A 26,159-nucleotide genomic window follows, 5' to 3' on the forward strand; every position below is an offset into this window, starting at 1 on the left:
TCTGTCAACTGATCAGCCTGCAAGGAGTAGCCACTCTTTGGCATGCGAGGACTATAGTGTGCTCAGTATTGTGCTAGGGCAGTGCTGAATGTGGGACCTCATGTACTTCTGGTAAATAAAGAAGGATGCTTTCAATTTCTACAGAGCAAACAGGATTATTGCACACCGTCTACCTGGATTATATATGGTCTAGAATTATCCAGGAAGAGGTGTGTTTTATTTCCCCATACATAAATACTGAAAGATGTTGGTTCTTTTATTTCTTTCTTTCTCAATGCTTGACTCTGTACTGAACTTAATAAAACCTAATAGATAGAAATGTTTTAATATAAAAAGCACAAAATAATATAAAATGTGTTTTTATGAATAAATGCTTGATAAAAGACTTAAAGGTAATGCTTAAGGAATATCTTGAGATTTTTCTAAACTCTCTGTGCAGCAGATTTGAATTTTGACAGAAAAAGATGGCCATGTCTTATTAAGAAAAATAAACATTTTAAGATCCACTATGTAAGTTACATTCAGTGAAAATGCCTCAAAATTTAATTAAGAATTAAACTTTTTTAAAGAACAACTTCTACAGTGTTTGGGAGAAGCCTGAATTTAAGATATCCTCTTGCCTCCCACCTGGGCCATACTATTCAATAGCACCATTTTCCTTGTGTTGTATGTATTTCACATCCACAATTTAACTGAGCCTTTGTCAAATAGAGTTTTCTACCTAAAGGAGATGTACGAGCTCAACATTATGGCTTGGACTTAAATAAATCCTAAATTATATGTATTCTTATGATTCTAAGCCATTCCTGGGTTCTATTTAAGCTCTTCATCTTCTAATGAATAACCAGTAAGATATGGTTTTAAAAAAAAAACGTTATACAAAGCTAAAAGGAAAAAATTTTAAGATAAAATTTCACTGTAGGTCTTTAAAAAAAACTGGGGGACATAGTGAACACTCAAAGCAAGGCTAAAAATTAAAAACTTGTTTGTGATACTTAAATGAATCAGAAACTGAAGATTTTCTAGAAGATTGCCTATGAAGTATAATGTACTATATTTTTTCCCTGTGAACAAAACAAGTGAAACTTGAATTACATATTCAAGTGAAGTTTCTAAAATTTTTCTATTTAAGATAGTCTTGCTTTTTATTATATTTTTAAGCCTGTTGTATTACCATTTCCAACATACAATATTCCAGGAAACATTTCATTCTTAAAGGGCTCCATTACAGTTAATGAAGATAAGTTCATGTGGTATAATATCGTAATGAATTTTTGGTGGAAATTAATTAGGTGTGTGAATGTGTGTATGCTAACATTTATTTACATCCCAGGCTAAATGTTGAAAGGAGTGTATGTTAAGCACACAATTAGAAGCAACGATGCATTAAATTGGCCTCACCAAGAAATAGTATTAATTTTAATAGTGCAATGGAAGCTCCTTGGAAAATCCAAGATAAGATTTTCTCTGCCCATTTGCCTGCTTTTCAGACTCTTTGTCTGCCTAAGCCACTTCTTTACATAAAAGTTGTTGGAAAATTTAGGACAGAGAACGAAAATGCATTTTCCACCTCACATCATAAGGCTGCCTAATATTCTCATTAATCTATGGACTTCCTCCCAGTTCCTTTTGATTTGCGCTGCACAAACAATATCTAACAACTCCTTTTGCAAACAGTCAGTGACCTTTTTAACCAGGGAGGGAATTCCTCACAGCCGGAAGCCTTCAGTTACTGTGTTCTTTTATAAAGTGTTCCTTTACTTAAACTATAAAGAAACAACAACAGTCCAGAAACAACAATAATTCTTCGCTGGGGCTCTCTTATTTGAGGATTAGCTCTTGGTAGACAGAAACCATAGAATCACAGAACCAGCTGGAGGGATTTCCTTTAAGGACCATCCTGACTGATATTCTGGGATTATTTTTAATTTGTGCTGGGAATTTATTGGACTGTCTTTTAGTCATATGTTAAGATTAGAAATATTTTATTGTTCTAATGCTTCCTTATTTCACACTATATATAAACTAAAAAGAACAATGACTATCATTGATCGAGTTCTAAATATTTGTGAGCACTGGGCTAGTGAATTACATGCATTGTCTAAATTAGTTCCCTTGCAGATGCTATGCATGCATAGGTTTTATTTACATTTCCAGTTTACTGGAGTGAAAAGTGGGATTCGGAGGTTTTATAACTTAGACTCAATAGATGGCAAGTGGCTAAACTGGGATTTGAACCAATGTCTGTCTACCCAATAAGCCAGTCAGCCAAAGATAAATGTTTGGGCACAATTTTCATCATAATCCTTAAAGATACTGGCTGATTATGTCATAGTTGTTCTGTGATTTTTGTGTAATGAATATCTTGTTGAACCCCCAAAACAAATTTCATATATACACAGTACAAAAAACAAGCTTGAATAATGAAAATATTACTTGTTGTGCTGAACAGAGGAAATATATGATTGGGATAAATATCTTGCAGCAACCTAAGTTTGCAAACTCTCTCTGAATTACAAATCAGTACTTTATACATTCTGTATAAAGTTACTTCTTATGTAATGAGACCCCCTCCTTAAACCCAAATGCCCATATTCCCCTAATATTCTTGAGAACTGAGAACTGAAAAGAGAAACAGCAGCTGGTGAACTCAGTCACAAGACTGAGAGTATGTATTAGTCTAAAAAACAATTGCAATTCAAGCAACATATTTCAGTAAATAAAAGATGGTTTCAGGCAGCTCAGAATTCTAGATATTTCACCTTATGAAGAAATGCATGTAAGAAAACTAGCAAATTTGAGGACTTCTCTGGTGGTCCAGTGGGTAAGACTCCATGGTCCCAATGCCAGGGGCCCGGGTTTGATCCCTGGTCAGAGAACTAGATCCTACATGCCGCAACTAAGAGTCCACATGCTGCAACTTAAATTCAATATGAAATTCATATAAAAAACAAAATCTCTAATATGAGATTCTGATATCCACTATTTACAAATAGAATAGAATTTGGGGGTTTGATGATATCTTACAGTTCATCCAGTCAACCTGTACGTTTTATAGATGGAAAAACTGTCCAAAGTCACAAAGCCATTTAGTGATTAGATCCCAGGTCACTCAGGTCAAGCCAGCCTAGTGCCGGGTCACCACCTCCTGAAAAGAACTTCACATCTTTTTTTTTTTTTTACTATTTAACAATATTTTTATTAAATAGCAAATTGGGGCTTCCCTGGTGGTGCAGTGGTTGAGAATCTGTCTGCCAGTGCAAGGGACACGGGTTCGAGCCCTGGTCCGGGAAGATCCCACATGCCGCGGAGCAACTGGGCCCGTGAGCCACAACTACTGAGCCTGCGCATCTGGAGCCTGTGCTCCGCAATGGGAGAGGCCCGTGCACCGCGATGAAGAGTGGCCCCCGCTTGCCGCAACTAGAGAAAGCCCTCGCACAGAAACGAAGACCCAACACGGCCAAAAATAAATAAATAAATTAAAAAAAAAAAAATAGCAAATTGGCAGGAAAAAGAAGCGACCTAACCTCATGAGTCTAAAGTGACTATGCTTGGCTTCTCCAGGGCCCTCCCATGGGGCAGATATGGCAGGAAGTTGTTAGTGTTTCTAATCACTGGGTGTGTTGGATTAGAACTGGAGAGGCCCATCTATAGCAGGCCTGGAAAGCAAACCTTGTCCCTAGGGGGTGACTGAGAGAGCATTTGAGGACCTGGGTCGGGGAGGCAACATTCACTCCCACTAGGACAGGGAAGGTAGGTCAGCCTCCTGAGGCAGGTGCTCAGGTGAAGGCCCCTCCTTTGGACTACCACCATCACCACACCTTCTCCAGGCTCCTGTTTGGCCTCTTGTTGCCAGACAATGATGGTGTCTTCCCTCCAGCCTGCAGGAAGTGGTGTTCTGGTACCCACGGCCTATAATGCCCGGGCCCTAGTTGTGAGATCTGCAGGTGAGGGTAGCAGGGCCATCTCCACTGGCTCAAATCCACAACATCTCCTTAGGCTCAAGAAAATGAATAACATTCTCCCTTATCATTTCCCTTATCAGCATTAGGAAATTTTTATCTATTTCTTTGGGAGGAAAGTACAGGGACTCTGTTATGAGTAATGCTGAGCTGTACTGTGAATTTTTCTCCAGACACTTCTATATGAAGCTGCCTTTGAAATAAAGATTCCTCTAAGGGCTAGAGATTTCCAGGGATTTCCAACCACACTCCTGTGCCAGATTTCCTTTTCTCCTAGCACACTCTCTTTGTGGTAGAGTTATTTTGTCTCTTTTTATACCACTGGTCATTATAATCATTATGGCACAGAAAGAAAATGAGAGACAGGAATCTCAGACATCAGTAGACAAGAAAGATCCTCCAATGTTTCTACCTCCCCTTTTGCTGAGGTCTCATTTAAGCTGTTGTTAAAGCCATCTAAGAATGGAGCAAGGTCCAGTCTGGAAATGTTGACCCTTATTGCCATCAAGGGAAAAAGGTAAAGTGACTATTATGGACCGAACGCTTATGTCCCCCCCTCCCCCACAAATTCACATGTTTAAATCCTAATCCCCAATGTGATGGATTTGGAGATGGGGTCTTTGGGAAATAATTAGTTAAAGTCTTGAGGTGGAGGCCTCATGGTGGGATTAATGCCCTTATAAAAAGAAGAGGAGACACGAGATCTCCCTCTCTGATCTCTGCTACATTAGGATACAACAGTGAGGAGACCCTCAGCAGACCTCAGGAGGAGGCTTGTCACCCAACACGGAATCTGCTGGCTCCTTGATCTTGGACTTCTCAGCCTCCAGAACTGTGAGAAATAAACATTTGTTGTTTAAGCCCCTCAGTCTGTGGTGATTGGTTAAAGCAGCCCCAGCTGACTAACACAGGAACTGATGTCGAAAAGCCTCAAGAAAAAAAGTTTAAGAATCAACATTTTATTTCCATTAATTACAGGTGAAAATAGGAATTAAATTGGTTTAGATTACAGGATGAAAGAGTACATTTTGCTGTACAGAAGAGCCTTATCAAACCAAGGAAATGATTATCATAAAAGTTACGTGACAGGGCTTCCCTGGTGGCGCAGTGGTTAAGAATCTGCCTGCCAATGCAGGGGACAGAGGTTCAAGCCCTGGTCCGGGAAGATCCCAGATGCCACAGAGCAACTAAGCCCGTGCGCCACAGCTACTGAGCCTGCACTCTACAGCCCGTGAACCACAACTACTGAGCCCATGTGCCACAACTACTGAAGCCTGTGCCACAACTACTGTGCCTAGAGCCCATGCTCTGCCACAAGAGAAGCCACCCAATGAGAAGCCTGCGCACCACAACGAAGAGTAGGCCCTGCTTGCCGCAACTAGAGAAAAGCCCACGCGCAGCAACAAACACCCAACACAGCCAAAAATAAAAATTAAATTAAAAAATAAATTTATAAAATAAAAATTATGTGACAGGGAGATCAGCTCGGTGCTTTGTGACCACCTAGAGGGGTGTGATAGGGAGGGTGGGAGGGAGGCTCAAGAAGGAGGGGATATGGGGATATATGTATACATATAGCTGATTCAGAATTCTACTGATTCTGTTATAAGTCAGAAACCAACACATCATTGTAAAGCAATTATACTCCAATAAAGATGTTAAAAAAAAAAAAGTTATGTGAGGGTGACTCTTGAGAAGAGGAAGGGGCTCATGGAAAGATGCACACAGGAGAGATGGGGCTTCTTAGGTGTCACCAAATTCTGTTTCTTATCCTGGGGATGCGGGTTGCATCAGTATTTGCCTTACAACTATTAGCAAATGATGCACTTTTTTTTTTTTTTTTTTTTTTTTTTTATGTGGTACGCGGCCTCTCACTGTTGTGGCCTCTCCCGTTGCGGAGCACAGGCTCCGGACGCGCAGGCTCAGCGGCCATGGTTCACGGGCCCAGCCGCTCCGCAGCATGTGGGATCTTCCCGGACCGGGGCACGAACCCGCGTCCCCTGCATCGGCAGGCGGACTCTCAACCACTGCGCCACCAGGGAAGCCCATGTTTGTTTGTTTTGTTTAATTTTTGGATTTTTTCTTTTGCTGTGTTGGGTCTTAGTTGAGGCAGGCAGGATCTTCGTTGAGGTGCATGGGCTTCTCTCTAGATGTGGTGTGCAGGCTCCAGGGTGTGCAGGCTCTGTAGTTTGTGGCACGTGGGCTTAGTTGCCCCGCATGTGGGATCTTAGTTCCCCGACCAGGGATCGAACCCGCGTCCCCTGCATTGGAAGGCAAGTTCTTTACCACTGGACCACCAGGGAAGTCCCAATACATATGTTTTTATAAACTTTTTTTGCATGTACATTATATTTCATAATATTTTGCAGAGCCTTGTAACAGAGATTAAATGGCTTTAGATATTTGGAATCTCTGTCTGAAATCTTGAAGAATTTAATTGGATTATATTAACAATAACAAAGGCCGAATAACGTCTTTCAGTACCGCATTTGCATAACTTTTATGACCTTTGATTTCTCACTTTGCCTTCCCCAACAGGATGAATTTCTTGGCTGCTCTTTTTAATAGCTCGCAATGATCATTTATTAGATTTTAGTTATTTATTATGTGCCTAGGTTTTCAGAAACAACTACAACAATCAAAGAAAAATGTGTAACTATTTTATTTTGAAAATGAATTATCAAAAAGCAACATTCAGGCTGAGTAGCAGCTGGATAACTTAGGTTTATATCAACCCAAAAATATGAAGAAACAAAAGGAAGGAAGAAAGAGATGGAGGAAGGAAGGAGAGGAAGGATGACAGAAATGAAACGACTATTTGCGGAGTGAGTGCCCAGTGCATGCTAGATGCTTTCATTCCAAGTATTACATTTACTTCTCAAGGACCATGGGAGGTTGTTTTCTTTTTAAAAAGGAAGAAAGAGCTTCTAGGAGAATTTCTTGTAGCCCTTCAATATGATTGCACCCAAATCACAACTCTAATGTTGCCGGTTATTAATAGGAAATTTTTAAAAAAACATAATAGAGTCCAGTTCTGGTGATACTGACAACTTACCAATTAAAGCACTCTTAGGTGCCACCTCTCTCAAGTAATTCCAGTAGGTTGGAAAAATTTTAGTTGTTTCCCCGTCAGTTCATTAGAAACAGGGATTGGGGATTCCATAGAGTTTCCATACTTGCACTTCTCCAAGCAAACGAGCTTGCGTTAATAGAAATATAAGTGAATGGATCTTGTCTTCAAAATCTGATCTGTCACCTATCTCCAGAGAGAAGACAGAGTCACACCCTATCGGGGGATGGTGAAATAGACTTCTGAAATGAGGAGAAATTGTTAAGATGTGTCATTAAATGCAATTTCTTTTTAAGAATTCTCTCATTGGTAATTATTCTTATTATGTAGGTGGACAGTCTCAGTATAGATAAAGACCTTTGCAGCTGCTCTCATCACAGGCCTCATGTTTAATATGCACTTTGTAATTAGCATGGATGTAAAGCCCACATTTGCAGTCAGCCTCCCTTTCTGTCAGATCAGGTTTTAATCTGGGCTGTGTTCAGCTGTGCGGGGCTGATAAGCATTTCTGAAATCTCTGTACACGACCAACAGCACTTTAATCTCGTCTTTCAATTTCCAGTGCACTCATTACACAAATGCAGCTCAAAGAACCTTGATGCATGAGAATTAGCCTTTCTGGATGTGATACAATTTCTTTTAACCTTTTCTAAAATACTCTGATCCTCCAGGCCTTTCGTCCCAGGAAAATGCAGGCAGTAACTTACTTGTAAAATAGAGGAAATTTATCCCGAAGGCCCACGGATGCTAAAGTTGAGCTAAGTGTGAGCTATTTGTTTTAATTGAGGATGAGGGAAATGATTTCTTCCATTTTAACCTAATTTTCAGAGAATAAACATCATCACATAAATTATATTTCCATGTAGTGCTTTCATATATGGAACCCTCAACTGGGCCAGCTGTCTGACAGAGCTCCCTCATTTAAAGCTCAAGCCAATTAGCACCAATTTTCAATCAGTTATGTAAGCATTAACCTGTTCCTCTCTGTATGTAATCTGTCTGTGAGCCAGCTTGGAGGAGATGAAATTCTTAAAGTGTCAAATTGCTTTCCTTAATACGTGTTTAAGTCTTTATTTGCGTTACGCCCTAGGCTCCGATTTGAAGCCTTCAAAGATAAAAGCGTGTGAAATAGCGACTGTGCCTTCCTAGCGTCTAGAGATCGGAGGGGCCTGGGGAGGGATGCGTAGTACGCGCTGAAAGCTTCACATGTGTGAAGACTGAGCCCATCTTACGGGGAAGCAAGGATCAGTTTTATCTGTCATTCGGCCCCACTTAATACCCTTCAAACACAAATCAAGGTGAGTTGAGGACAAAAGATTCCCAATGCATTTAACCTTGTTTGGATTATTAAAAGTAATCAAGGGACTTCCCTGGTGGTCCAATAGTTAGGAGTTCTCCTTCCAGTGCAGAGGGTGCAGTTTGGATCCCTGGTCAGGGAGCTAAGATCCCACATGCCTCACAGCCAAAAAACCAAAACATAAAACAGAAGCAGTGTTGTAACAAATTCAATAAAGACTTTTAAAAAAAAGTAATCGAGCTTCTGAAGCTCTGCACTAAAAAGGACAGTTTATTGTATGCACATAAATTGCTTTAAAAGAAGCTACAAACACTTTTGGTGAGAAAATCTTCAGGAATGACTGAGGGACTTTTCTCTAAGTTTACAGGGAATATTTTCACCCTCAGCACTCACAAAACACAAAAGTCCTGGGCTGAGCTCAGCCTTCCCAATTTTGTCTAGAGATACACATCCCCACACCTCAGCCAGACCCTCCTCACTATTCCTAGGCCATCTGAAAAGGATGGGAGAGCTTGGGAAAGTAACTTGTTTTCTATTTAGGCAAAGGGTTCAGCACATCTAATACAAAAGAATAATAATAATCAAAGACAAAAGAATACTATTTACAATGACTTCTTTCCAGAGCTGTGATACCTACCCAGGAGCTTTGCTAAATGCGTGATAAAGAGGACAGTTAATTCAGTGGGAAGAAATATTAGTTTTCCTAAATACAACACAGCGATTTAAGGATGAAAAATGGACAAAGCGTGCCTCTTTTCTTTATCTCTCTGTAGGAATACAGAGTTTGGAGCATCAGCACACCTTTTGCTCAGATAAGCTTCAGGATTCTGACTTTGCTGAAGCAGGATTCTGAGCCTAGGACAACAGGGCAGGGCAGAAGGGAAGTTTGGAGAGGACTGGTTTGATGAGACTACTGTAATTTTCTGTTTTCAAACCTTGTTGGGCTTTGTTCTTTTAGAGAACTGTCTCGAGAGCTCTACTTACAAAGGCAAGTGACAGGGGACAGGTTTTCAGGGGGCTTGCTAAGTGAAAAATTATGTTCACAATATCTGTCACATCCATCTAGCCTCATGTATAGAACTCTAAGCAAGGAAAGGGAGTAGATTTCATTTCTGTAATGTCACTGGAGGCAGACAATAGAATTTTTCCCATGGTAGAATTTATTTTTTGTAATTGTAAAATTCTTTTTTTAGTAATTATAATGCTGGAAGCAACCATAAAACAAAAGGCCTGAGCTGTCTCTGAGAGTATATCACACCTCTCAGGACTCTCTACATGAAATCCAGAAAATAACATAAGTTCCTCAGCATCCAGCCTTCCTCATGAAAGAAATTCCAATGATTTGACTTTGGCCTTGTGCCTATTGGGTGGACATGTTGGGATGCTTGCGTTGATCCCACAGACTAAACCAGGGCCATCTGCTCACGACTGCCATACTGACCCATGTGGTCCACCCATGAGGATTCCAAAATGACCCAGAGGTCACTCAGGTGTTCACCCTAGACTGTGACAGTCCATGGGTGTGTGATCCACAGGTTCTGCTCTCAGATGCTGGGTGCCAATTCCATGTGGTTGTTGGTGTATCATGTTTCATTATTACATTCATTTATTCATTTAAGAAATATTACTGAGTGTTCTTTTCATGTCAGGAAGTGTGCTTGAGAAAGTAGAGAGTAGATTGAGGAGGGGTTGGGGGAGATATTTATTACCGTGTTACTTCCTCCCAGGAAAAGTTCCACTCAAGGCTCAAATAGTCGAAGAAGCATTTGGTGCTAGTGTCCCTAGGAAGACTACACATCTCTCCACCATAGAACATCCTCTCATCTTATAGACTTTGGGTCACTGACTCTTAATGACATTGTGTTCTGTTTGTTTATTATGCCTTGATTGTTTTCTCTGCTTAGAAGAGGGTAATGAATCTTTTTCCAGGGAAATCTAGAGGAACTCTCTGCTAGACCACTTTAATGTTTTAATTCAACAATGCTGTACTGAACTCTAGAGATACAAAGAACCAGAATGCCTAGCCCTCAAGGACCTAGGAATTTAGAGGCTGAAATAGAAAAATAATTTTTTTTTTTTTTTGCGGTACACGGGCCTCTCACTGTTGTGGCCTCTCCCGTTGCGGAGCACAGGCTCCGGACGCGCAGGCGCAGCGGTCATGGCTCACGGGTCCAGCAGCTCCGCGGCATGTGGGATCTTCCCGGACCGGGGCACAAACCCGCGTCCCCTGCATCGGCAGGCGGACTCTCAACCACTGCGCCACCAGGGAAGCCTGAAAAATAAATATTTAATTATGATACAGTCGAGGTGTGTGTAATAACACAACTTTTCTCAGAGTGGATCCCACAGACTTTCAAATCTATTCTGTGAGTCTTGGTCTGTGAGTCTTGGCACTGGAGAGAGCCTACTATACTTGAATCTCAGTTCTGCCACTGACTGGTCATGCCATCGAAAGCAAGATATTTTAGCTCCTGAGCCCTAGCGTCCTCTCTGTAAAATGGGGGTCCTAGTTGCTAATTTTGTTGTGGAATTAAATGGGAAAAGACACATAATTAATTGATCATTTCCTGTTGTATGGTGTACCTGGTGTCTTGTGTGCCTGATTTCAGCTGTGCATCCTCAGAATTACTACTCACTATAGCACAAAAACAGCACAGGCACATAAAGGCAAACACAACCATGACTTATTTATGACAAAAGGGACATAGAGAGGTAACTATACTGCATACCATTGGCAGAATACACCTAACATTGATTTATTCTCCTCTTTTCTTAGGAATGCCAAATTTCTGCTTAGGAATCCCTCCCATGCTAAACTAAATTCAACGCATTCCATTCTAAATTTAAATAGATAAAGTCTAGCTCTAAAATATTTCCCAAATCCTTTGAGGAATGACCCAATACCCTGTTTTCACCAGAAGACTCACTATGTATTTTTTATTAACCATGCAGTTGAGACTATTTTTCTGTTACTACAAATTATAATAAAAATACATGATGGTTTGTTTTCAGATGTTTGCATCTGCTTTTTTTTTTTTTTTTTTTTTTTTTTTTGCAGTACACGGACCTCTCACTGTTGTGGCCTCTCCCGTTGCAGAGCACAGGCTCCGGACGCACAGGCTCAGCGGCCATGGCTCATGGGCCTAGCCGCTCCGCGGCGTGTGGGATCTTCCTGGACCGGGGCACAATCCCGTGTCCCTTGCATCGGCAGGCAGACTCTCAACCACTACGCCACCAGAGAAGCCCCTGCATCTGCTTTTGAGGAAAAGAGTTGAATGTGGCAAATGTCACTTCGGCCTTTCCTGGTGGTCCAGTGGTTAAGACTCCATGCTTCCACTGCAGGGGGCATGGGTTCAATCCCTGGTTGGGGAAATAAGATCCTGCGTGCTGTGTGGCATGGCCAAAAATAGAAAAAAAAAAAAAAGTCACTTCTTTTCAAATACAATAGCTTAAGCAATGAGTTGGTAGCTTAATGTGGAAAATATAGCCACCCAAGTAAACCATGGTTACTGTTGAAGGACAACCAAAAGCAATGGAAAATAAAGCCATAGCAGAGTGTGAACCTGACCCTCTGGGCCCCTTGTGGGTATCCCTAAAGTTCAGATACACCCATCACGTAACCAGAGTTTCCCTCCCAAGGGGGCCATGCTACTGCGAACATTTACCTTTAGAGTATATGGGTATTCTTTTCAAGAGCAAAAAACAGTGTATCAGAAAGATCAAACATATCATTCAGTATCTGGTGGATGCTTCAGTGTGCAGAACTGAAAAAGCATGAAGCTGGATTAAATTAGTTATTTTGAATGAACAAATATTCCATATTTCTTCAATTCTAAGATGTCTTCCATTTTAAGACATACCAAGTATTCAGATGCCAACTTACTTGGGAAAAAACATACACTTTAACAAGAATACAAACAGTATTTTGTGTAAAAAAAACCAACATAGATTTCTCCATACAATTGCATGCCATTTGAATCCTCACCATCACAATCAATGTTGATCCCAAGCTCTCTTCACCTTCAGAGTTGAGAGATCCTTGTAAGTCACTTTTCACCATTGACAGTGCAGCTTAGCATCATGTGACATCTTAAGGTTACGCTGCACCTGCCGTGAGTCACCATACCCTTCTCTCAGCTTTGAATGCATAGTCAAGGTTCCTGCCTACAATGCTTAAGTCCCATATCCCCCAACTACTTCATTTTCTATTTATTCTCAACCTCAGTTCATTCTCTACCTCCCTGATCATTTTAAAATATACTGCCTGTATCACAGAGTTTAGCTCTTAATTGGGTAATGTCTTGTGTTCTTAATGTTTCCATGAGATAACATAAGTAGAAATGCTTTCAAAACTCTAAAATGATTCATAAATATTCATTCTTATTGTTTAAATATGTGCCTCTTCTCCACCCCACTCCTACCCTGAAGTTGAAGTCCTTGCGAGAGTAGATTTTGTCTTCTGCAACCTTTATGTCCTGCACAGCACCTGGAAGACCTCTAGCCTACACAACACATGCTTGTATTATTTGTTCACTTACAGCAAAGGGCTTAACATGAAGGTGATTAACAGGTTGACATTTCTACTTAAAAAGTAGGTGGTGTTGGTTTGCCCAGGAACTGATTTTACCATGCTTAGTAGCCTATCCCCACACCTGATATGCCTTAGTTTATCCATATGGAGGAAGAGGAGAAAATTAAAATAACCACCATTTTATGATTGTTAGGATTATTCAAATCACCAGGCATAATGGATCCTAACTCAGCTCTGTAGTCCCTGTGTGGGCTTTGCTGTTGCACTCACCTAAGAGAACCATGTGAGTTTAAGTACTCTGCAAAATGCTTATATGATGGAGCCCTCACCCATACTTCCTGTGAGTGGTCTTGTTTTCTGCCTCTTTCTTGCAATTAAAAACTGATTCTCAGAAAACGGCAGGATTAGTCAGCAGTATTGACAGAAAAAAATAAGCGCAAGGGAAAACCTTCAAGAAAGAGATGTTTCAACATAATGTGGATAAATGGGTCCAATTTTATCCCTGAAAACTGGTTCAAGAAACATTGAAAATCCATCCTTTACCTTCTAAAATTCTTTGCTTCTCCTAGAAACAGTAAACACCTCTTGAGGTTTGTCTCCAGTTCAATAGTGCCATAGGAGAATGTGTCCTCGTTTTAAAAAAATACATATGTATGTATATATATGTGTGTGTTTATATATATGCTACCTCACCCCATAATAGTACAGACACAGTTAGGTTTATAATTGTATTTTATAAGGAGCTGAACAAGTTTAAGCAAAACATGACTGTTTACTGCCACCATTTTTCTATGGTCATTCTTGGTAGGTGGTAGGTATTTTTCTCTGAATTCTCTCAGGGTACTGTGTTCTTGTAATATATCTTGAGTAATAATGGCTTATCTTATAGCAATAGGATGTATTGCTTGGCACCATCTGTACCCACTGCCTTCTCTAACTGTTGGTGACAGAATGCAAATCAGAAACATTTTTTACAAAGTATGTACTTTGAGAAGAGTGAGAATAGAAGAGGAAAGGCAATGCACTCACTAGGAGCATGTTGTCACCTACCAGTCAAATATGTATTCATTCAACGTCTGCCACATGACCCATGCTCACGTGACATAAACACCAAGAATGTATGTTATTGAATTGAGTTGCTATTTACTGCATCCAACATCTCTTAAATTTAGTAAGAGCTGTTTAATTTTTTTCATTCATCTATTTAGTTCACCATCATTTATTATATAGATAAACATCATGTCAAGATCTCACTTACATGCGTTAGGACATTTTAAAATTGGTTTCTAAAGATTGCACTTACTTAAAAACACTTCTCTCTAGCTCTGCTTGGGATTACACATACACACACACACACACACACACACACACAAAGAATCTAATTACCATCTTTGGTTTAGTAAGCCTTCATAGACTTTATTCAGTACAAAAGACACAACTACAGAGGTGAAATTCCTGTTGAACAAGTCAGTCAATGTCCTTTACCACATATTTATTGAGTACATTTTACGTGCTAGGAACAAGTCTAGATTTCAAAAAACAAAACAAAGTCTCTGCTTCCAAAAAGTTTGTATTTGTATATGAGGAGATAGACAATGGAAAAATAAAATGAAATGAAATATTAAAAAGTGTACCCCATGGTAATGTTAAGTGCCACAAATGAAATAAAATAATGTGAAAGAAACTGGCTGGAAAGTGGGGACATGCAGAAGTTCTTATTTAGCCACATTGGTCTAGGAAATTTTCTCTGAGGAGGTGACATTTAATTTGATACCTGAATATGGTGAAGTCGCAATCATGTGCTGGGGAATAAAATATTCCAAGCTACTGTGGCTGAAGAGTAACAGACATGGGAGAGAGTACAGGGGGATGGGCTTGAGAGGTGGGCAAGTGCCAGATGATGTAGGGTAGAAATAAATAAATAAAAGATTACTCTGATTACAATGAGGCAGAAAGACTGTGGTCATGAAAACTGTTACAGATGGCCAGGTTAGAGATGGTATTTTTGACTCTGCTTGTAGCAGGAGAGTTCAAATTCAAGGCAAGTACTGTCCTTGGAGCAACAAGTTATACTGGTGAATTAGACGTGGCATGGAAAGAAACTGACAAATTAGAGATAGGATCTTGACCCTAGTAGCTAGACGGATAGTATTACCATTTACTTAAATGTTGAAGCCTTGGTATGCTGAGGATTCTGGGATTGGTGTTGGAGATGAGGAACCATTGGCTATTGGCTCTATTTTAAGTTTTTGGTAACTAGTGGACTTCCAACTGATGTGTAAAGTAGGCAGTTAAGTATGATTCTGGAATTCAACAAAGAAGTCAGAGTTAGAAATATTCATTTGAGAATTATAGAGATCATTTTCAAAGCCATGATGCTAGATTAAATCACTTAGGGAGTTAGTGTAGTTATAGAGGAGATGTCTAGGGACAGCAGTGTTTAGACAGCTGGGAACGACATTGAAGTTCAAGGAAAACAAGGCTTCCTCTAAGCCTAGAGAAGAATGTGTTCAAGAAGAGAACATCAAGAGCTGCTAAGAAATCAGATAGGAGGAAGACAAAAATTAACCAATAGCTTTAGCAAGATGTGGGTCCTTGGAGACCTTAATAAATTGAGCCATGACACTGGGCTCGATTTGGAGTGGATCGAGCAGAGAACAGGGGGTAAAGAAGTGGAAATGGCAACTATAGATAGAACCGTAGAGCTAGGAGTTTGGCTATGGAGGGAAGTGGAAAAGTGTGGTAATGGTTTGGAGTCACGGCAGTGTTTTGTTTGTTTTAAAATGAGTGATGTTAGACTTATGATAGTGGGAATGATCCAGAAAGTGAGGAGAAAGAAATGATACCAAAGGAAAAAGGGAATGTTGGCAGAGCAAAGACCAAGAGAAATTTTGAGGCAAAAGGATCCAGAGCCTAAGTGGAGTGTTTGTTGTGGGTAAGAGCAGGGTCATCTTACCTGTTGTCATGGCAGGAAAGGCAGTGCATGAGTGCAGGTAAAAAAAAACAGGCGACTTGGTGGCCCCTCCATAGCAAATTGTAATGGTGTGCTCTCTCAAATACAGCAGTTAATTCTTTTGTAAATAATTGCTAGCTGTAGACGTTCTTTATTAAAAATCCAATACATGGGCTTCCCTGGTGGCGCAGTGGTTGAGAGTCCGCCTGCCGATGGAGGGGACACGGGTTCGTGCCCCAGTCCGGGAAGATCCCACATGCCTCGGAGCGGCTGGGCCCGTGAGCCATGGCCGCTGAGTTTGCGCGTCCGGAGCCTGTGCTCCGCAACGGGAGAGGCCACAACAGTGAGAGGCTCGCGTATCGCAAAAAAAAAAAAAAAAAAAAAAAAAAATCCAATACAGATTTACAGTTGTTAGGAGAGTAGTAAAGAAAATACTCCGTATTTTCTCTGATATATATATCAACTAAAATTTAAATAATAATCCCATTGAAACTATTTTTGTCAATACAGTGGTGGAAAAAAAATTCAAAATAGAAAGTAAAAGCAAGAAGAATTCATCTGCTTGAAAAAGATATGAAAATGATACCAAATAATGTTGATCTTCACAAGAAATTCCTTTGTTGTCAGCAGACACATTTTCAAGCCTTCCACATTTTAATTTTTTTAAATAGGGCAACTGTCAATTTTAATTACTCCATCCTGCTTTGCATAATAATTTACATATTTATCCACCAAGAATGCTCTGATAAAGGACAATATCCCATGAGAGATGAAAAGGCTTGATTCTTGAATCCCACTTTTGCATTCTTGAAAAACAAACCCTCTTTTTCAGCAGCAAAATTGTAGTATTGAGAAAGACAGTGGGCCAGGTCAGTGGTTTGCAGTTAATTTTTTACTGTGAAATTCTATTATACAAAATTGCTTGGAGCAACTCTTGTCAACACTGCCCCAGTTCAAACAGTTTTTGTTTTTTAACCATGAAAAATAATTCTTGTCTAAAGCAGGATGATCACAAAGAAGTTTTATCAGCTCCAAACAAGGAAAGCTAAGCCAATTTTGAAAAAAAATAAATCGTTCACTATTTTCATTTACTAGTAATTTAAATGTTTACTGTTATCCTTTACTGAACAAATAAAGATTTTGGTCTTTAGACTTCAGGCCTATGCTGTGAGTTGCTTAGGGTTTTGGGAACTCTGGTTGAGGTTTTATTCTTATCTCAATCATAAAGTTCTCTGGGTATGACCTAAAGTCTTAGCTCTCTCTTGATTTTCTGCTTCTCTGTGAGTGAGGTATATATATCCTGATAGTGGGATAAACTCACATTCAAACTGCTCTATAATATACTTTCCAGTGTATAGGCTCTTTGCATTGTTTTCTCAATTTCTCCAAGTATAGCACATCCAAAAAGACCACATGGAACCCCAAGAAGATGATCACAGGTAGGCCAGAGATCTTTTTCCAAAACTTGGATGTGACATTAAAGAGCTGGAAACACTTAAGGACCCCATGACATTAATTAAGTGAAATTCCTGCTAACACTAGCGTTGATGGTTGAACTCCAATTACCAACTCCAGTTACCCCATTGTGGCTCCCACTGCCCATCCACCCTTCCTTCATACCTGACTTTTCAGGTCATCACAAGATAACCAGTTAGTTTGCATCCCCACAGGGCTCAGGCATCCTTTTTAAAATTTGATTAATAATTGAGTGCTTTTCGAAGAATGTTCCACAGAGGTGTAAAGTCTCATGGGTGGGTCTCAGGGTCACTGCTGGGAAGTATTTCTTCAGAGTAACTGAGAATACTCCAGTCCTATCTTTCCTTTGCCAACAGAGTATCTCCATTCCTCTTTATTTTGTAATTTTAGGGTTATACCATAGACTTTATTTTGAGAAAGTATTTTGCTTTGGAAAATCACAGAAATTACCCATATTAATGGAAGTGGAGGAATTAGTCTGTGAATCCTCCTAGGTAGAATTTTCACTATGACATTTTAGAGGCAATGCCTTAACCTTGTGGACCCAAGACAGAGTGGAAGTGAAGGATGGACATTCATGCACAGTTAGTCTCTATATTATTTTAAATCACATGGAGAGTCAGCCTGCCCACCTCTGAGTAAGAGAGGCAAATGTTGCTCCCATGGTAGCAATAAGGAAAACGTTCTCTCTGGATATCTCAGAAAATAGCATTTTCCTCCTTTCCCATTTCTTTGGGTCCCTGTTTGGTTTTTGCAATCTTTGCTTTAATACAGTGCGAGGGGTACAAATGGGAACTTGTATTTTTCTTGGGGAAAAAAAAAACATAGTTAAATAAAAGCTTACTTACAGTGTCTCCTACTTCTTCTAGTGAGTCACAGAAATTATTAATGATGTTTCAGTCACTGAACACCCATACCATGAATCAAGAAAGAAAACACTAAGATGCAAGGTCCTGTCCCTTCTGTCGTTTAGTAGAAAGGAGCAATGGAGAAATAGAAGGAGCTGAAAACACACACAGAACTTTTGTCACCTTAGGGTACTCTTTTGTTTAATTTTCACTCTTTCAGGAATTCTCTTCATATGTCATTAACCCAGATATATTTGCCTTACAAAATCTCAACATCTCACTAGATGGTAGGGAGTTACTTGTTTGTCCAGGTCGGGGAACGAGAGAGGAGAGAGAGTGCAGGCTGATTTTCCCCAGCTCACTCCCACCTCTCTCCCTTCCAGGGGCAGCTTCATTGATTATTCTGTAAGTCATCTTAAAGCAAGATTCTGGGTCCAGATTTTGGCTTTTGCGTAGAAAAAGGAATTCCTATCCTTTGTGGCTTTACAGTTAGAGAGCTCCTTACATCTCAATTTCAGTCTTGGGGAGTGGGAACAGAAGCCACATCATTGGACTTGGCTGATAACTACATCTAAAGAAAGAGTGGACCTTGCTGCCTGGTGGTGCCCCAAGGATGTAATGTTTTTCTCTGATGTAGCACTTATATAGTCGGGGATGTCTTGCAAAATGGAGGGAATTATCCAACTGCTGTAGTTACAGTGACTCATTGACACAAATGCTGAGAGGCAGATGTGGCATAAATAACGAGAGAACACACAGAAAACTCTTCATTATCAAATCCAGCCCTACGTTCTCATCACGCAGGAAGTGGCCAAGGTCACAGACGCCGATGGTGAGAACCTGTGTTTTCCCCAAAGCTTCCCCCACCTGGAGGACTGAACAGTGGCTATCAGAGCCCTGACCTATTAGAGTAAACTGAAAAAGCAAACACGAACCACCCTCTAAGATTAGAAACTGTGTGGCGTCAAATGAAAACTGCCGTACGAATGGAATAAATAGGGCATGTTTAGGGAACGTGCCAAAGCCACAGAGCAAAAGGGAACCAAACCAAAGCATGACTCCAGCAAAAGTTGGGCTGAGCTGCAAAGAGACAGTTACAAAAAACTCAGTCAAATCAATTTTCTCAGTGGTGTAGGTGGCAGCCGCTATGAGCAGACATAGTAGCTCTGAAGTTAGACACACCTGGCTGAGTACAAGGACTTGCTCACGCTCTCACAGCCCCAGTATCTTCTTCATAAAGTGGGAGGACAGCAGCCCTTACCTTGCAGAATTTTTGTGAGACTAAAGAGGTAATGAACTTGAGTGTAAAGGGTGAGCACAGTACCAGATATGTACACACTCGGTGGATGAGGGTGTTTCTTGCTATTTTCCATTAAGAATGGGGTGTGGATATGGGTCGAGAGGTGCTCGGTGCAGAGGAGTCCCTAATTCTCTTCTTTTTCTCGCCCTCCCTCAATTCCCTTCTTCTCTCTTCCCGCCAGCAGGTACATACTCATCCATAGGCTAGAAGTGGAACTCTTATTGAGCGCATTGACAGTAGTTAAAATAATGGATGCTTCAGAGGGAGAACAACATGAAGTTATCGACCACTTAATTATTTGTATAATTCATTCATGTTTACCCTGGGATCAGATACTTAGAGAGGAAATACACCGTAGTCTTAAAGAGCATGGCCTCAGGAGACTGCGTTCAAATCCCAGCTCCCACTTACTGTATACCTTGCGACTTGGGCACTTAATCTCTCTGCATTTCCAGTTCTCTCTCTGTAAAGTGGAGAAAATGATCCACATAATGCTATGAGAATTACATGGATTCATTTTGGCAAGTGCTAAATGCCACTTACTTACTTAGTGTTAACTTACTTAACTTAGTTAAGTAACTTAGTTAACTTAGTGTAACTTACTTACTTAAATGTTTATTAAATAAATAAGTAAACACTAATAGACACAGTATAGTAGGATATCTCCACACATAGAGGATAACTAAAATAAAAATTTTACCATTTTATTTTTTCTACAAGAAATGGGCAAGATCTAGAATTTCAGTTAAAGATCCTGATAGTCATAGTAAATACTTAGTTTAACTTTATATCTTTTAGAAGAAAAACCAGTAAGCCTTGTCTGGAGTACTACGAAAAAAGAAATACACACTTCACAATTTTTAAATCAAGAACACTGTGTTCACTATAGCCCAAGTGATGGTCACATACCTATTATATTATGAGGGATTCTACTTCTTTTGTCCTTACTTCTTATAATATCACCTAATGTCGATTTATTACAGCAGTACCTCTAACATCTATCTCATTTCTTTATATTTTTACAACATGATATGAGGACATGTAATGGGTTGAGCATTTTTAAGCCAAAAGTTCAGTTGTGATGCTGGCTCTTATTCCTGAAGTAACTCTTTTTCATCATCATGAAGTAGCAACCTGTGTTTTTTAGTTCTAGTGTAAGTTCAAGATTCCAAAAGACTTCATCACACAATTCTATATTTGTGTTTTTCAGTTGCTTCACATTTGCTGCCAAAGATTCATTCATTTCTCCATCCATTCATCAAACACTGAGAATCTATGATATGCTAGGATCTCTGCTAGAAATTGGGTACTAGAGTGAATAATTTTTCAGAATTTTTCTCAATAATATTCACTATGGTTAATGGTTATTTTACATTTTGGGAGCTGGAGAGAGAATCAAATAGATTCATTACTGGATAAAGTTAAGTAGCCTTGAGCAGTCATTTAAAAATCTTGAAATATTCACCTAATTGTGATTTCTCTCTTTGTAGTAAAAGTATGCCATAATGGAAACATTTCCCCTCTGGGAACAAGGAACTCTAGATCCACAGAGATTAAGGATTTGGGGCAGGAAACACCAACCCCTCCCATGGGTAGAATGGGAATGACGACAAGCAGACTCTCTCATACTTCTAGCCCTAGGTTCCTAGACTCATGTTTTCTACCTATTAAAGGCCCAGCACCTTAAAATCGTCACCGATTTGGGGTATATGTCCTGTCCTGAAGGACACTATGCCATTCAAAGTATCATCTTCAAATTCGCACTCTATGTGCATCTTCAAAAGATATTTTCACACTGTATCACACTGGCAGCTTCCGAGTGGTGCAGTATGTGATGGGACCAGTGGATTCCGTAGTCAGTGTCTACATCTGTACCTCTTTACTGCTTTGTGGGTCCTTTCTTTTGAGGCAATATTTTGTGAGAACCGATGTCAGTAGCTCAATCTCCAAGCCCTCTGATAGGGGTGCTGGCCAAGCTCCTGTGGGCAGGAAGGGTAAATATGTGATAATCTAGGTAAAGATAAATTGCTGCCTTCTGGCAGAGTGAAAGGAGTTCAGTGTAATCAACCTGCCACCAAGTAGCTGATTGTTCTTGATGGATGGTGCCATAACCAGAGTTTAACACTGGCCTCTGTTGCTGACAGGTTGAACATTAGACAGAGGCAAAGTCTACGTGAGCCCTACCGAGTGAGAGTCCACGCCATTGGCCTTATGTGTAGGCTCCCTTTCTGCTACCGTGGCTACTCCACTCACAAGCTCATTGTGCCAGGACTGAGGAGAGAGACTGTCCACTTTGTGGTTCAGTGGCCCTTCTTTGGTGGCTGTTTTGTGGTAGGTGTTAACAAGAGCTATAAAGATATTCACACTTCATGCCCACTCCCATAAGTCTACCTACCCTACCTCAGACCTTCCTGTCTCCAATCTTCTAATCTTTCTTCTTCTAGGACCTGGATCAAGGAGCCATATGTTTTCTTACCTTGGGCCACTTCTTTTTCCACACAATGTCAGTGACAAGATCCACCACTGAAAACTGTTTATCATGAGGATTTCCCTCACTGCTACCTTTCAAGGTCATCCCTAAGTGGGATCAGAAGCAGTTCACTTTCACTTTGCACACACTAAGTTGAACCATCTTCAAACCAAACTCCGCCACTTTCCTCCTCTATCAGCTACTCCTACAGGACTTCTTGCGTGACCAGAGTATCTGAGGGTAAGGAGCCAGTGCAATGGGGGTAGATGACTCTGTCACCTGCTCATGTAGCTTACTTGTGCCTTTTGGTCCTGCTCATGTACAATCATGAATGTACCATTTCTATCTTAAAATGAAGTGCTGCTGGCCCACTTCTTATGACTTGATGAATCTGGCAAAAGCCAACTCATGATATATGGCTCTGGCAGTATGGTCCCTTGATGTCTCATGACCGGATAATACCAGGGCCTAATAACACATCAGGAATGGATTTTTAAATGGTATATGGTTCTGGGCTTCAGGTGGCATGGCCTTCTTCCAGAACCTTTGGGTTGCTTGCCATAAACCTCACAGAGCATCTTATCTCATACAGACACCTGCCTGTTTATAGGAAACAAGTGACAGGGCTGTGTACATCCCAGAGGCAGAGCCCTTTCTCTTTCTGGGTCTACAACCCACTGAAATCTGGGCATTTTCCATGTCACTCTCTAAGTGGGTCACAGCAGTGCTCCCAACTGTGGATACAGTGTTGTGCCATTGTGTTGCGGGTGTTTTTTTTTTTAATTGGGTGTTATAAGACGCACTACTTTCTCCTTTACTTTGGAGGGAATATTCTAGCATGTCCCAGACCACTGAACTCTTACAAATCTTCACTGAGTATTTGTAGGGATTATCTCCTACTTTCTGGAGCATGATGGAGCTTGTCAAGGTCCCAGGTGCCTGCCACTTCATGCTCATTTGGGCTGATTAAAATGGTGTGGACCAAAATGACATTATAATGTTATGTCTAGATGTGTCAATATAAATTGCTTCTAATGCTCTGCTGATATGGATAGAAGAATGTATTCACTAAATCAATGCTACATAAAATGCCCCTAAAGGCATTTTACTCTGTTCTAGCTAAGCTACCACATCTGGCACATCAGCTCTAAATGGCGCTACTATTTGTTTAAGTTTATGGTTGTCTACAGTGATCCTCCAGTATCCAACAGGTTTCTGTAGAAGCCAGAACTGTGGATTATATTGGGACGTTATGGTAACCATCACGTCTACATTCTTTAAGTCTTTGTAGGTGACAGTCATCTTTGTCATGTCCCTGGGATAAAATATTGCTTTGGATTTGCTATCTTGGTTGGGATGGGGTTACTTTCAGGACTTGCACTTAGTCTTCCCCACTTTAATAGCTCTTACAAGCCAACATAAGAGTTTTGCCATTACCAATACGTTGTTTCAAATTAAACATTTTGGAACAATGGAAATGTCTACCAGGTAAGTCTGTGGACCAAGTAGATTTACTCTGGGTAAATCTGGTGCCAGAACCCCATTTGTTATCTGGCTGTCACAGGATCCCACTCTAACAGGGGGGCCAGGATGGCCTTTTGGGTTCCTGAGTATCAGTATCTCTTGGGTATTGTGTTCAACTGTCCGCAGAATGTCTGGGTATTTCCCTTTCCTAGTATATGGTTATAGGACTAAATAGCTGTAAGTTCCTTTGTAAGAACTAGGAAATCCTTTCCATCTATACTTGCCTTAGTGTTTGGAATCCTTCATTTATACTGAGCCTCTCCCTCAGTCAGTGGAGTCTGGATATTATAATTGGCTCAGGCCCAGAAATTAAGCAAGGGATTTGTGACTTTTTCTTGGGGAGGCTGAGCTCAGCCTTCTGATCATTCATCCTTGATTCCTTCTGATTAAACAATTATAGATTGTTTAAACAATACCCTTGTCAGTGGCACATCTATCGATATTTTTGCCCCTTGGAGCACAATGTTCGATGAACCATCTCCATGCTTTGTGGGTCAGGCCCAAGATCGCCATTCTGACCTTGCCATTTATTATGATAATTGTGACAATTATCCTCTGATAGTGAAGTATCGGAACCAGCTGTCCTCAATTATTTGTGTTCCAGTCATCTCAATGCTACTAGAGAGCCCAGTTCTGTAACATCATCTCCTATTGTCAGTCCTGGAATACTGCTGTGGAGACAGCCATAACTGAGTTTCTAAAGCATGTTGGCATCCCCCTCACCAGTCTATATTAAGAAAGAATAGGTCACTTCTAGGAGCCTTAAGTGCTCAAAGAACTAAGATTTCAATATTCTGGAGTGCATCAAGCTCAGATTTTCCCAGCCCAAGTCTCAGAATTCTATTCCTTCCTAATCAGGACTTGGTATAGAATAATGGTTGGGTTTGAAAAGACAACCTTCTTTAGAGTTCTACTAGGTATGTAATTAAATCCTGAACCCTACCATCACCTTTTTTTATCCTTTGACTTCAGGAGATGAGAGTCTCTCTATGCTGTCCAGGAGGTTCTTGGGCTTTCACACTTCTGCTTAAATTTTGATTAATCATTCCCAGTCCGCCATTGTCTTTCTCCAGTTGATTGATAGCACTCAGCACCTGTAATGTGATTCCTTAATACGTACAATCAGTACTTCCATAACTGACAAATACCTTAGATATTGAACCACTCAGTCCATTTCCTTCCACTAGTATCACATTCCAGCTCACAGTTGCACAACTATGGCAGGCAAAGGGCTATCAATGATGGAGCTTTGTTTGTCAGCCAGCTGGGAGATGATGGAGCCCCCGAATCCCGTTTTACACTGGTCTTTCTAGGAGCACACCTGGCATCAGTTGTCTTAGATTGGATTCCTTGGAATAAGATTACTAGATAGAGACTTCATGCTGTGTTATCCTTTCAGAGTTGTCCTGAATCCAGGCATCTACTAGTTATTGGATGTGGGCTTACCCAGGCATAACCTTGGGAGAAGCATCTTCCTTAGGCCAAAGACAATGCTTGATGAGGGACACAGCTGGGAGCAATCAACAACCTACCCTAGTGGCTGAGGGAATGAGTGCCTTAGTCTTCAAGGGGTGACAATTTGAAACTCATTTCAAACTTTCTATTTCTTCTCCCCTATTCCTTAATTTTTTAAATTGGAAACAATTCATACAGTGCACTCACACGTACACATGAGGTCAGTCATACACACACACACACACACACACATACACACATACACAGCAAGCAAGTGACAAAGAGAAAGAAGAATTGTGCTGCTTTACCTTTGACTATCTTATAAGAAATTTTATTCATTTTCATTTCCACTTTTGATTCTTTTTTCAATTCTTTCTCAGTTTTGATGATTAGAATTCCCAACCAATGAAAGTTATAATTTTATTCATAATTTATAGACCCCTGATTAAATACCTGTATTAGGTGAAATATTTTTAATAGAGTTGTTTTTCTGAGATAATCATAGATTCATATGCAGCTATAGGAAATAATGCAGAGCTCCTGTGTTCCCTTTGCCCAGGTTAACCAATGGTAACATCTTACAAAACTATAGTACAATATCAAAACCAAGATATTGATATTAATAGTCAAGATACAGAACATTTCTACCACCAGAAGTATCCCTCACTTTGCCCTTTTGTAGCCCTACCCTCTTCCCTCCCCCTACTGACTCCTCCTTAACCCCTGGCAAACATGAATCTGTTCTCCATTCCTATAACTTTGTCATTTCAAGAATGTTATGTAAATGGTATCATATTTGGTTTGGCCTTTTTCACTCATCATAATTTTCTGAAGAATAATCCATCTTATTGTATATCAATAGTCTCTTTTTTAATCTCTTTTTTATTGCTATGTACAGTTCTATGGTATAAATATACCACAGTTTAATCATTTACACACTGAAGGACTTTCAGGTTGTTTCTAGTTTAGTGCTATTATGAATAAAGCTGCTACAAACATTCATGTACAAGTTTTTGTGTGACCATAAATTTTTATGAGATAAAAGGCCAGTAGTGGAATTGCTGAGTCATAGGCAGTTGCATGTTTAGTTTTTTAAGAAACTGCAATATTCTTCAGAGGGACTGTTCCATTTTACATTCCCATAAGCAATGCATGAGTAACCAAGTTTTTCTGCATCCCTTGCCAGCATTTGGTTGAGTTTTCCAGTCCATGAACATAAACATGAATATGGTCAGACTCCTGATCTATTTAGATCTTTGATTTCTTTCATCAG

Source organism: Leucopleurus acutus (genome assembly GCF_964270905.1).
Source record: "Leucopleurus acutus genome assembly, chromosome: 6".
Lineage (NCBI taxonomy): Eukaryota > Metazoa > Chordata > Mammalia > Artiodactyla > Delphinidae > Leucopleurus > Leucopleurus acutus.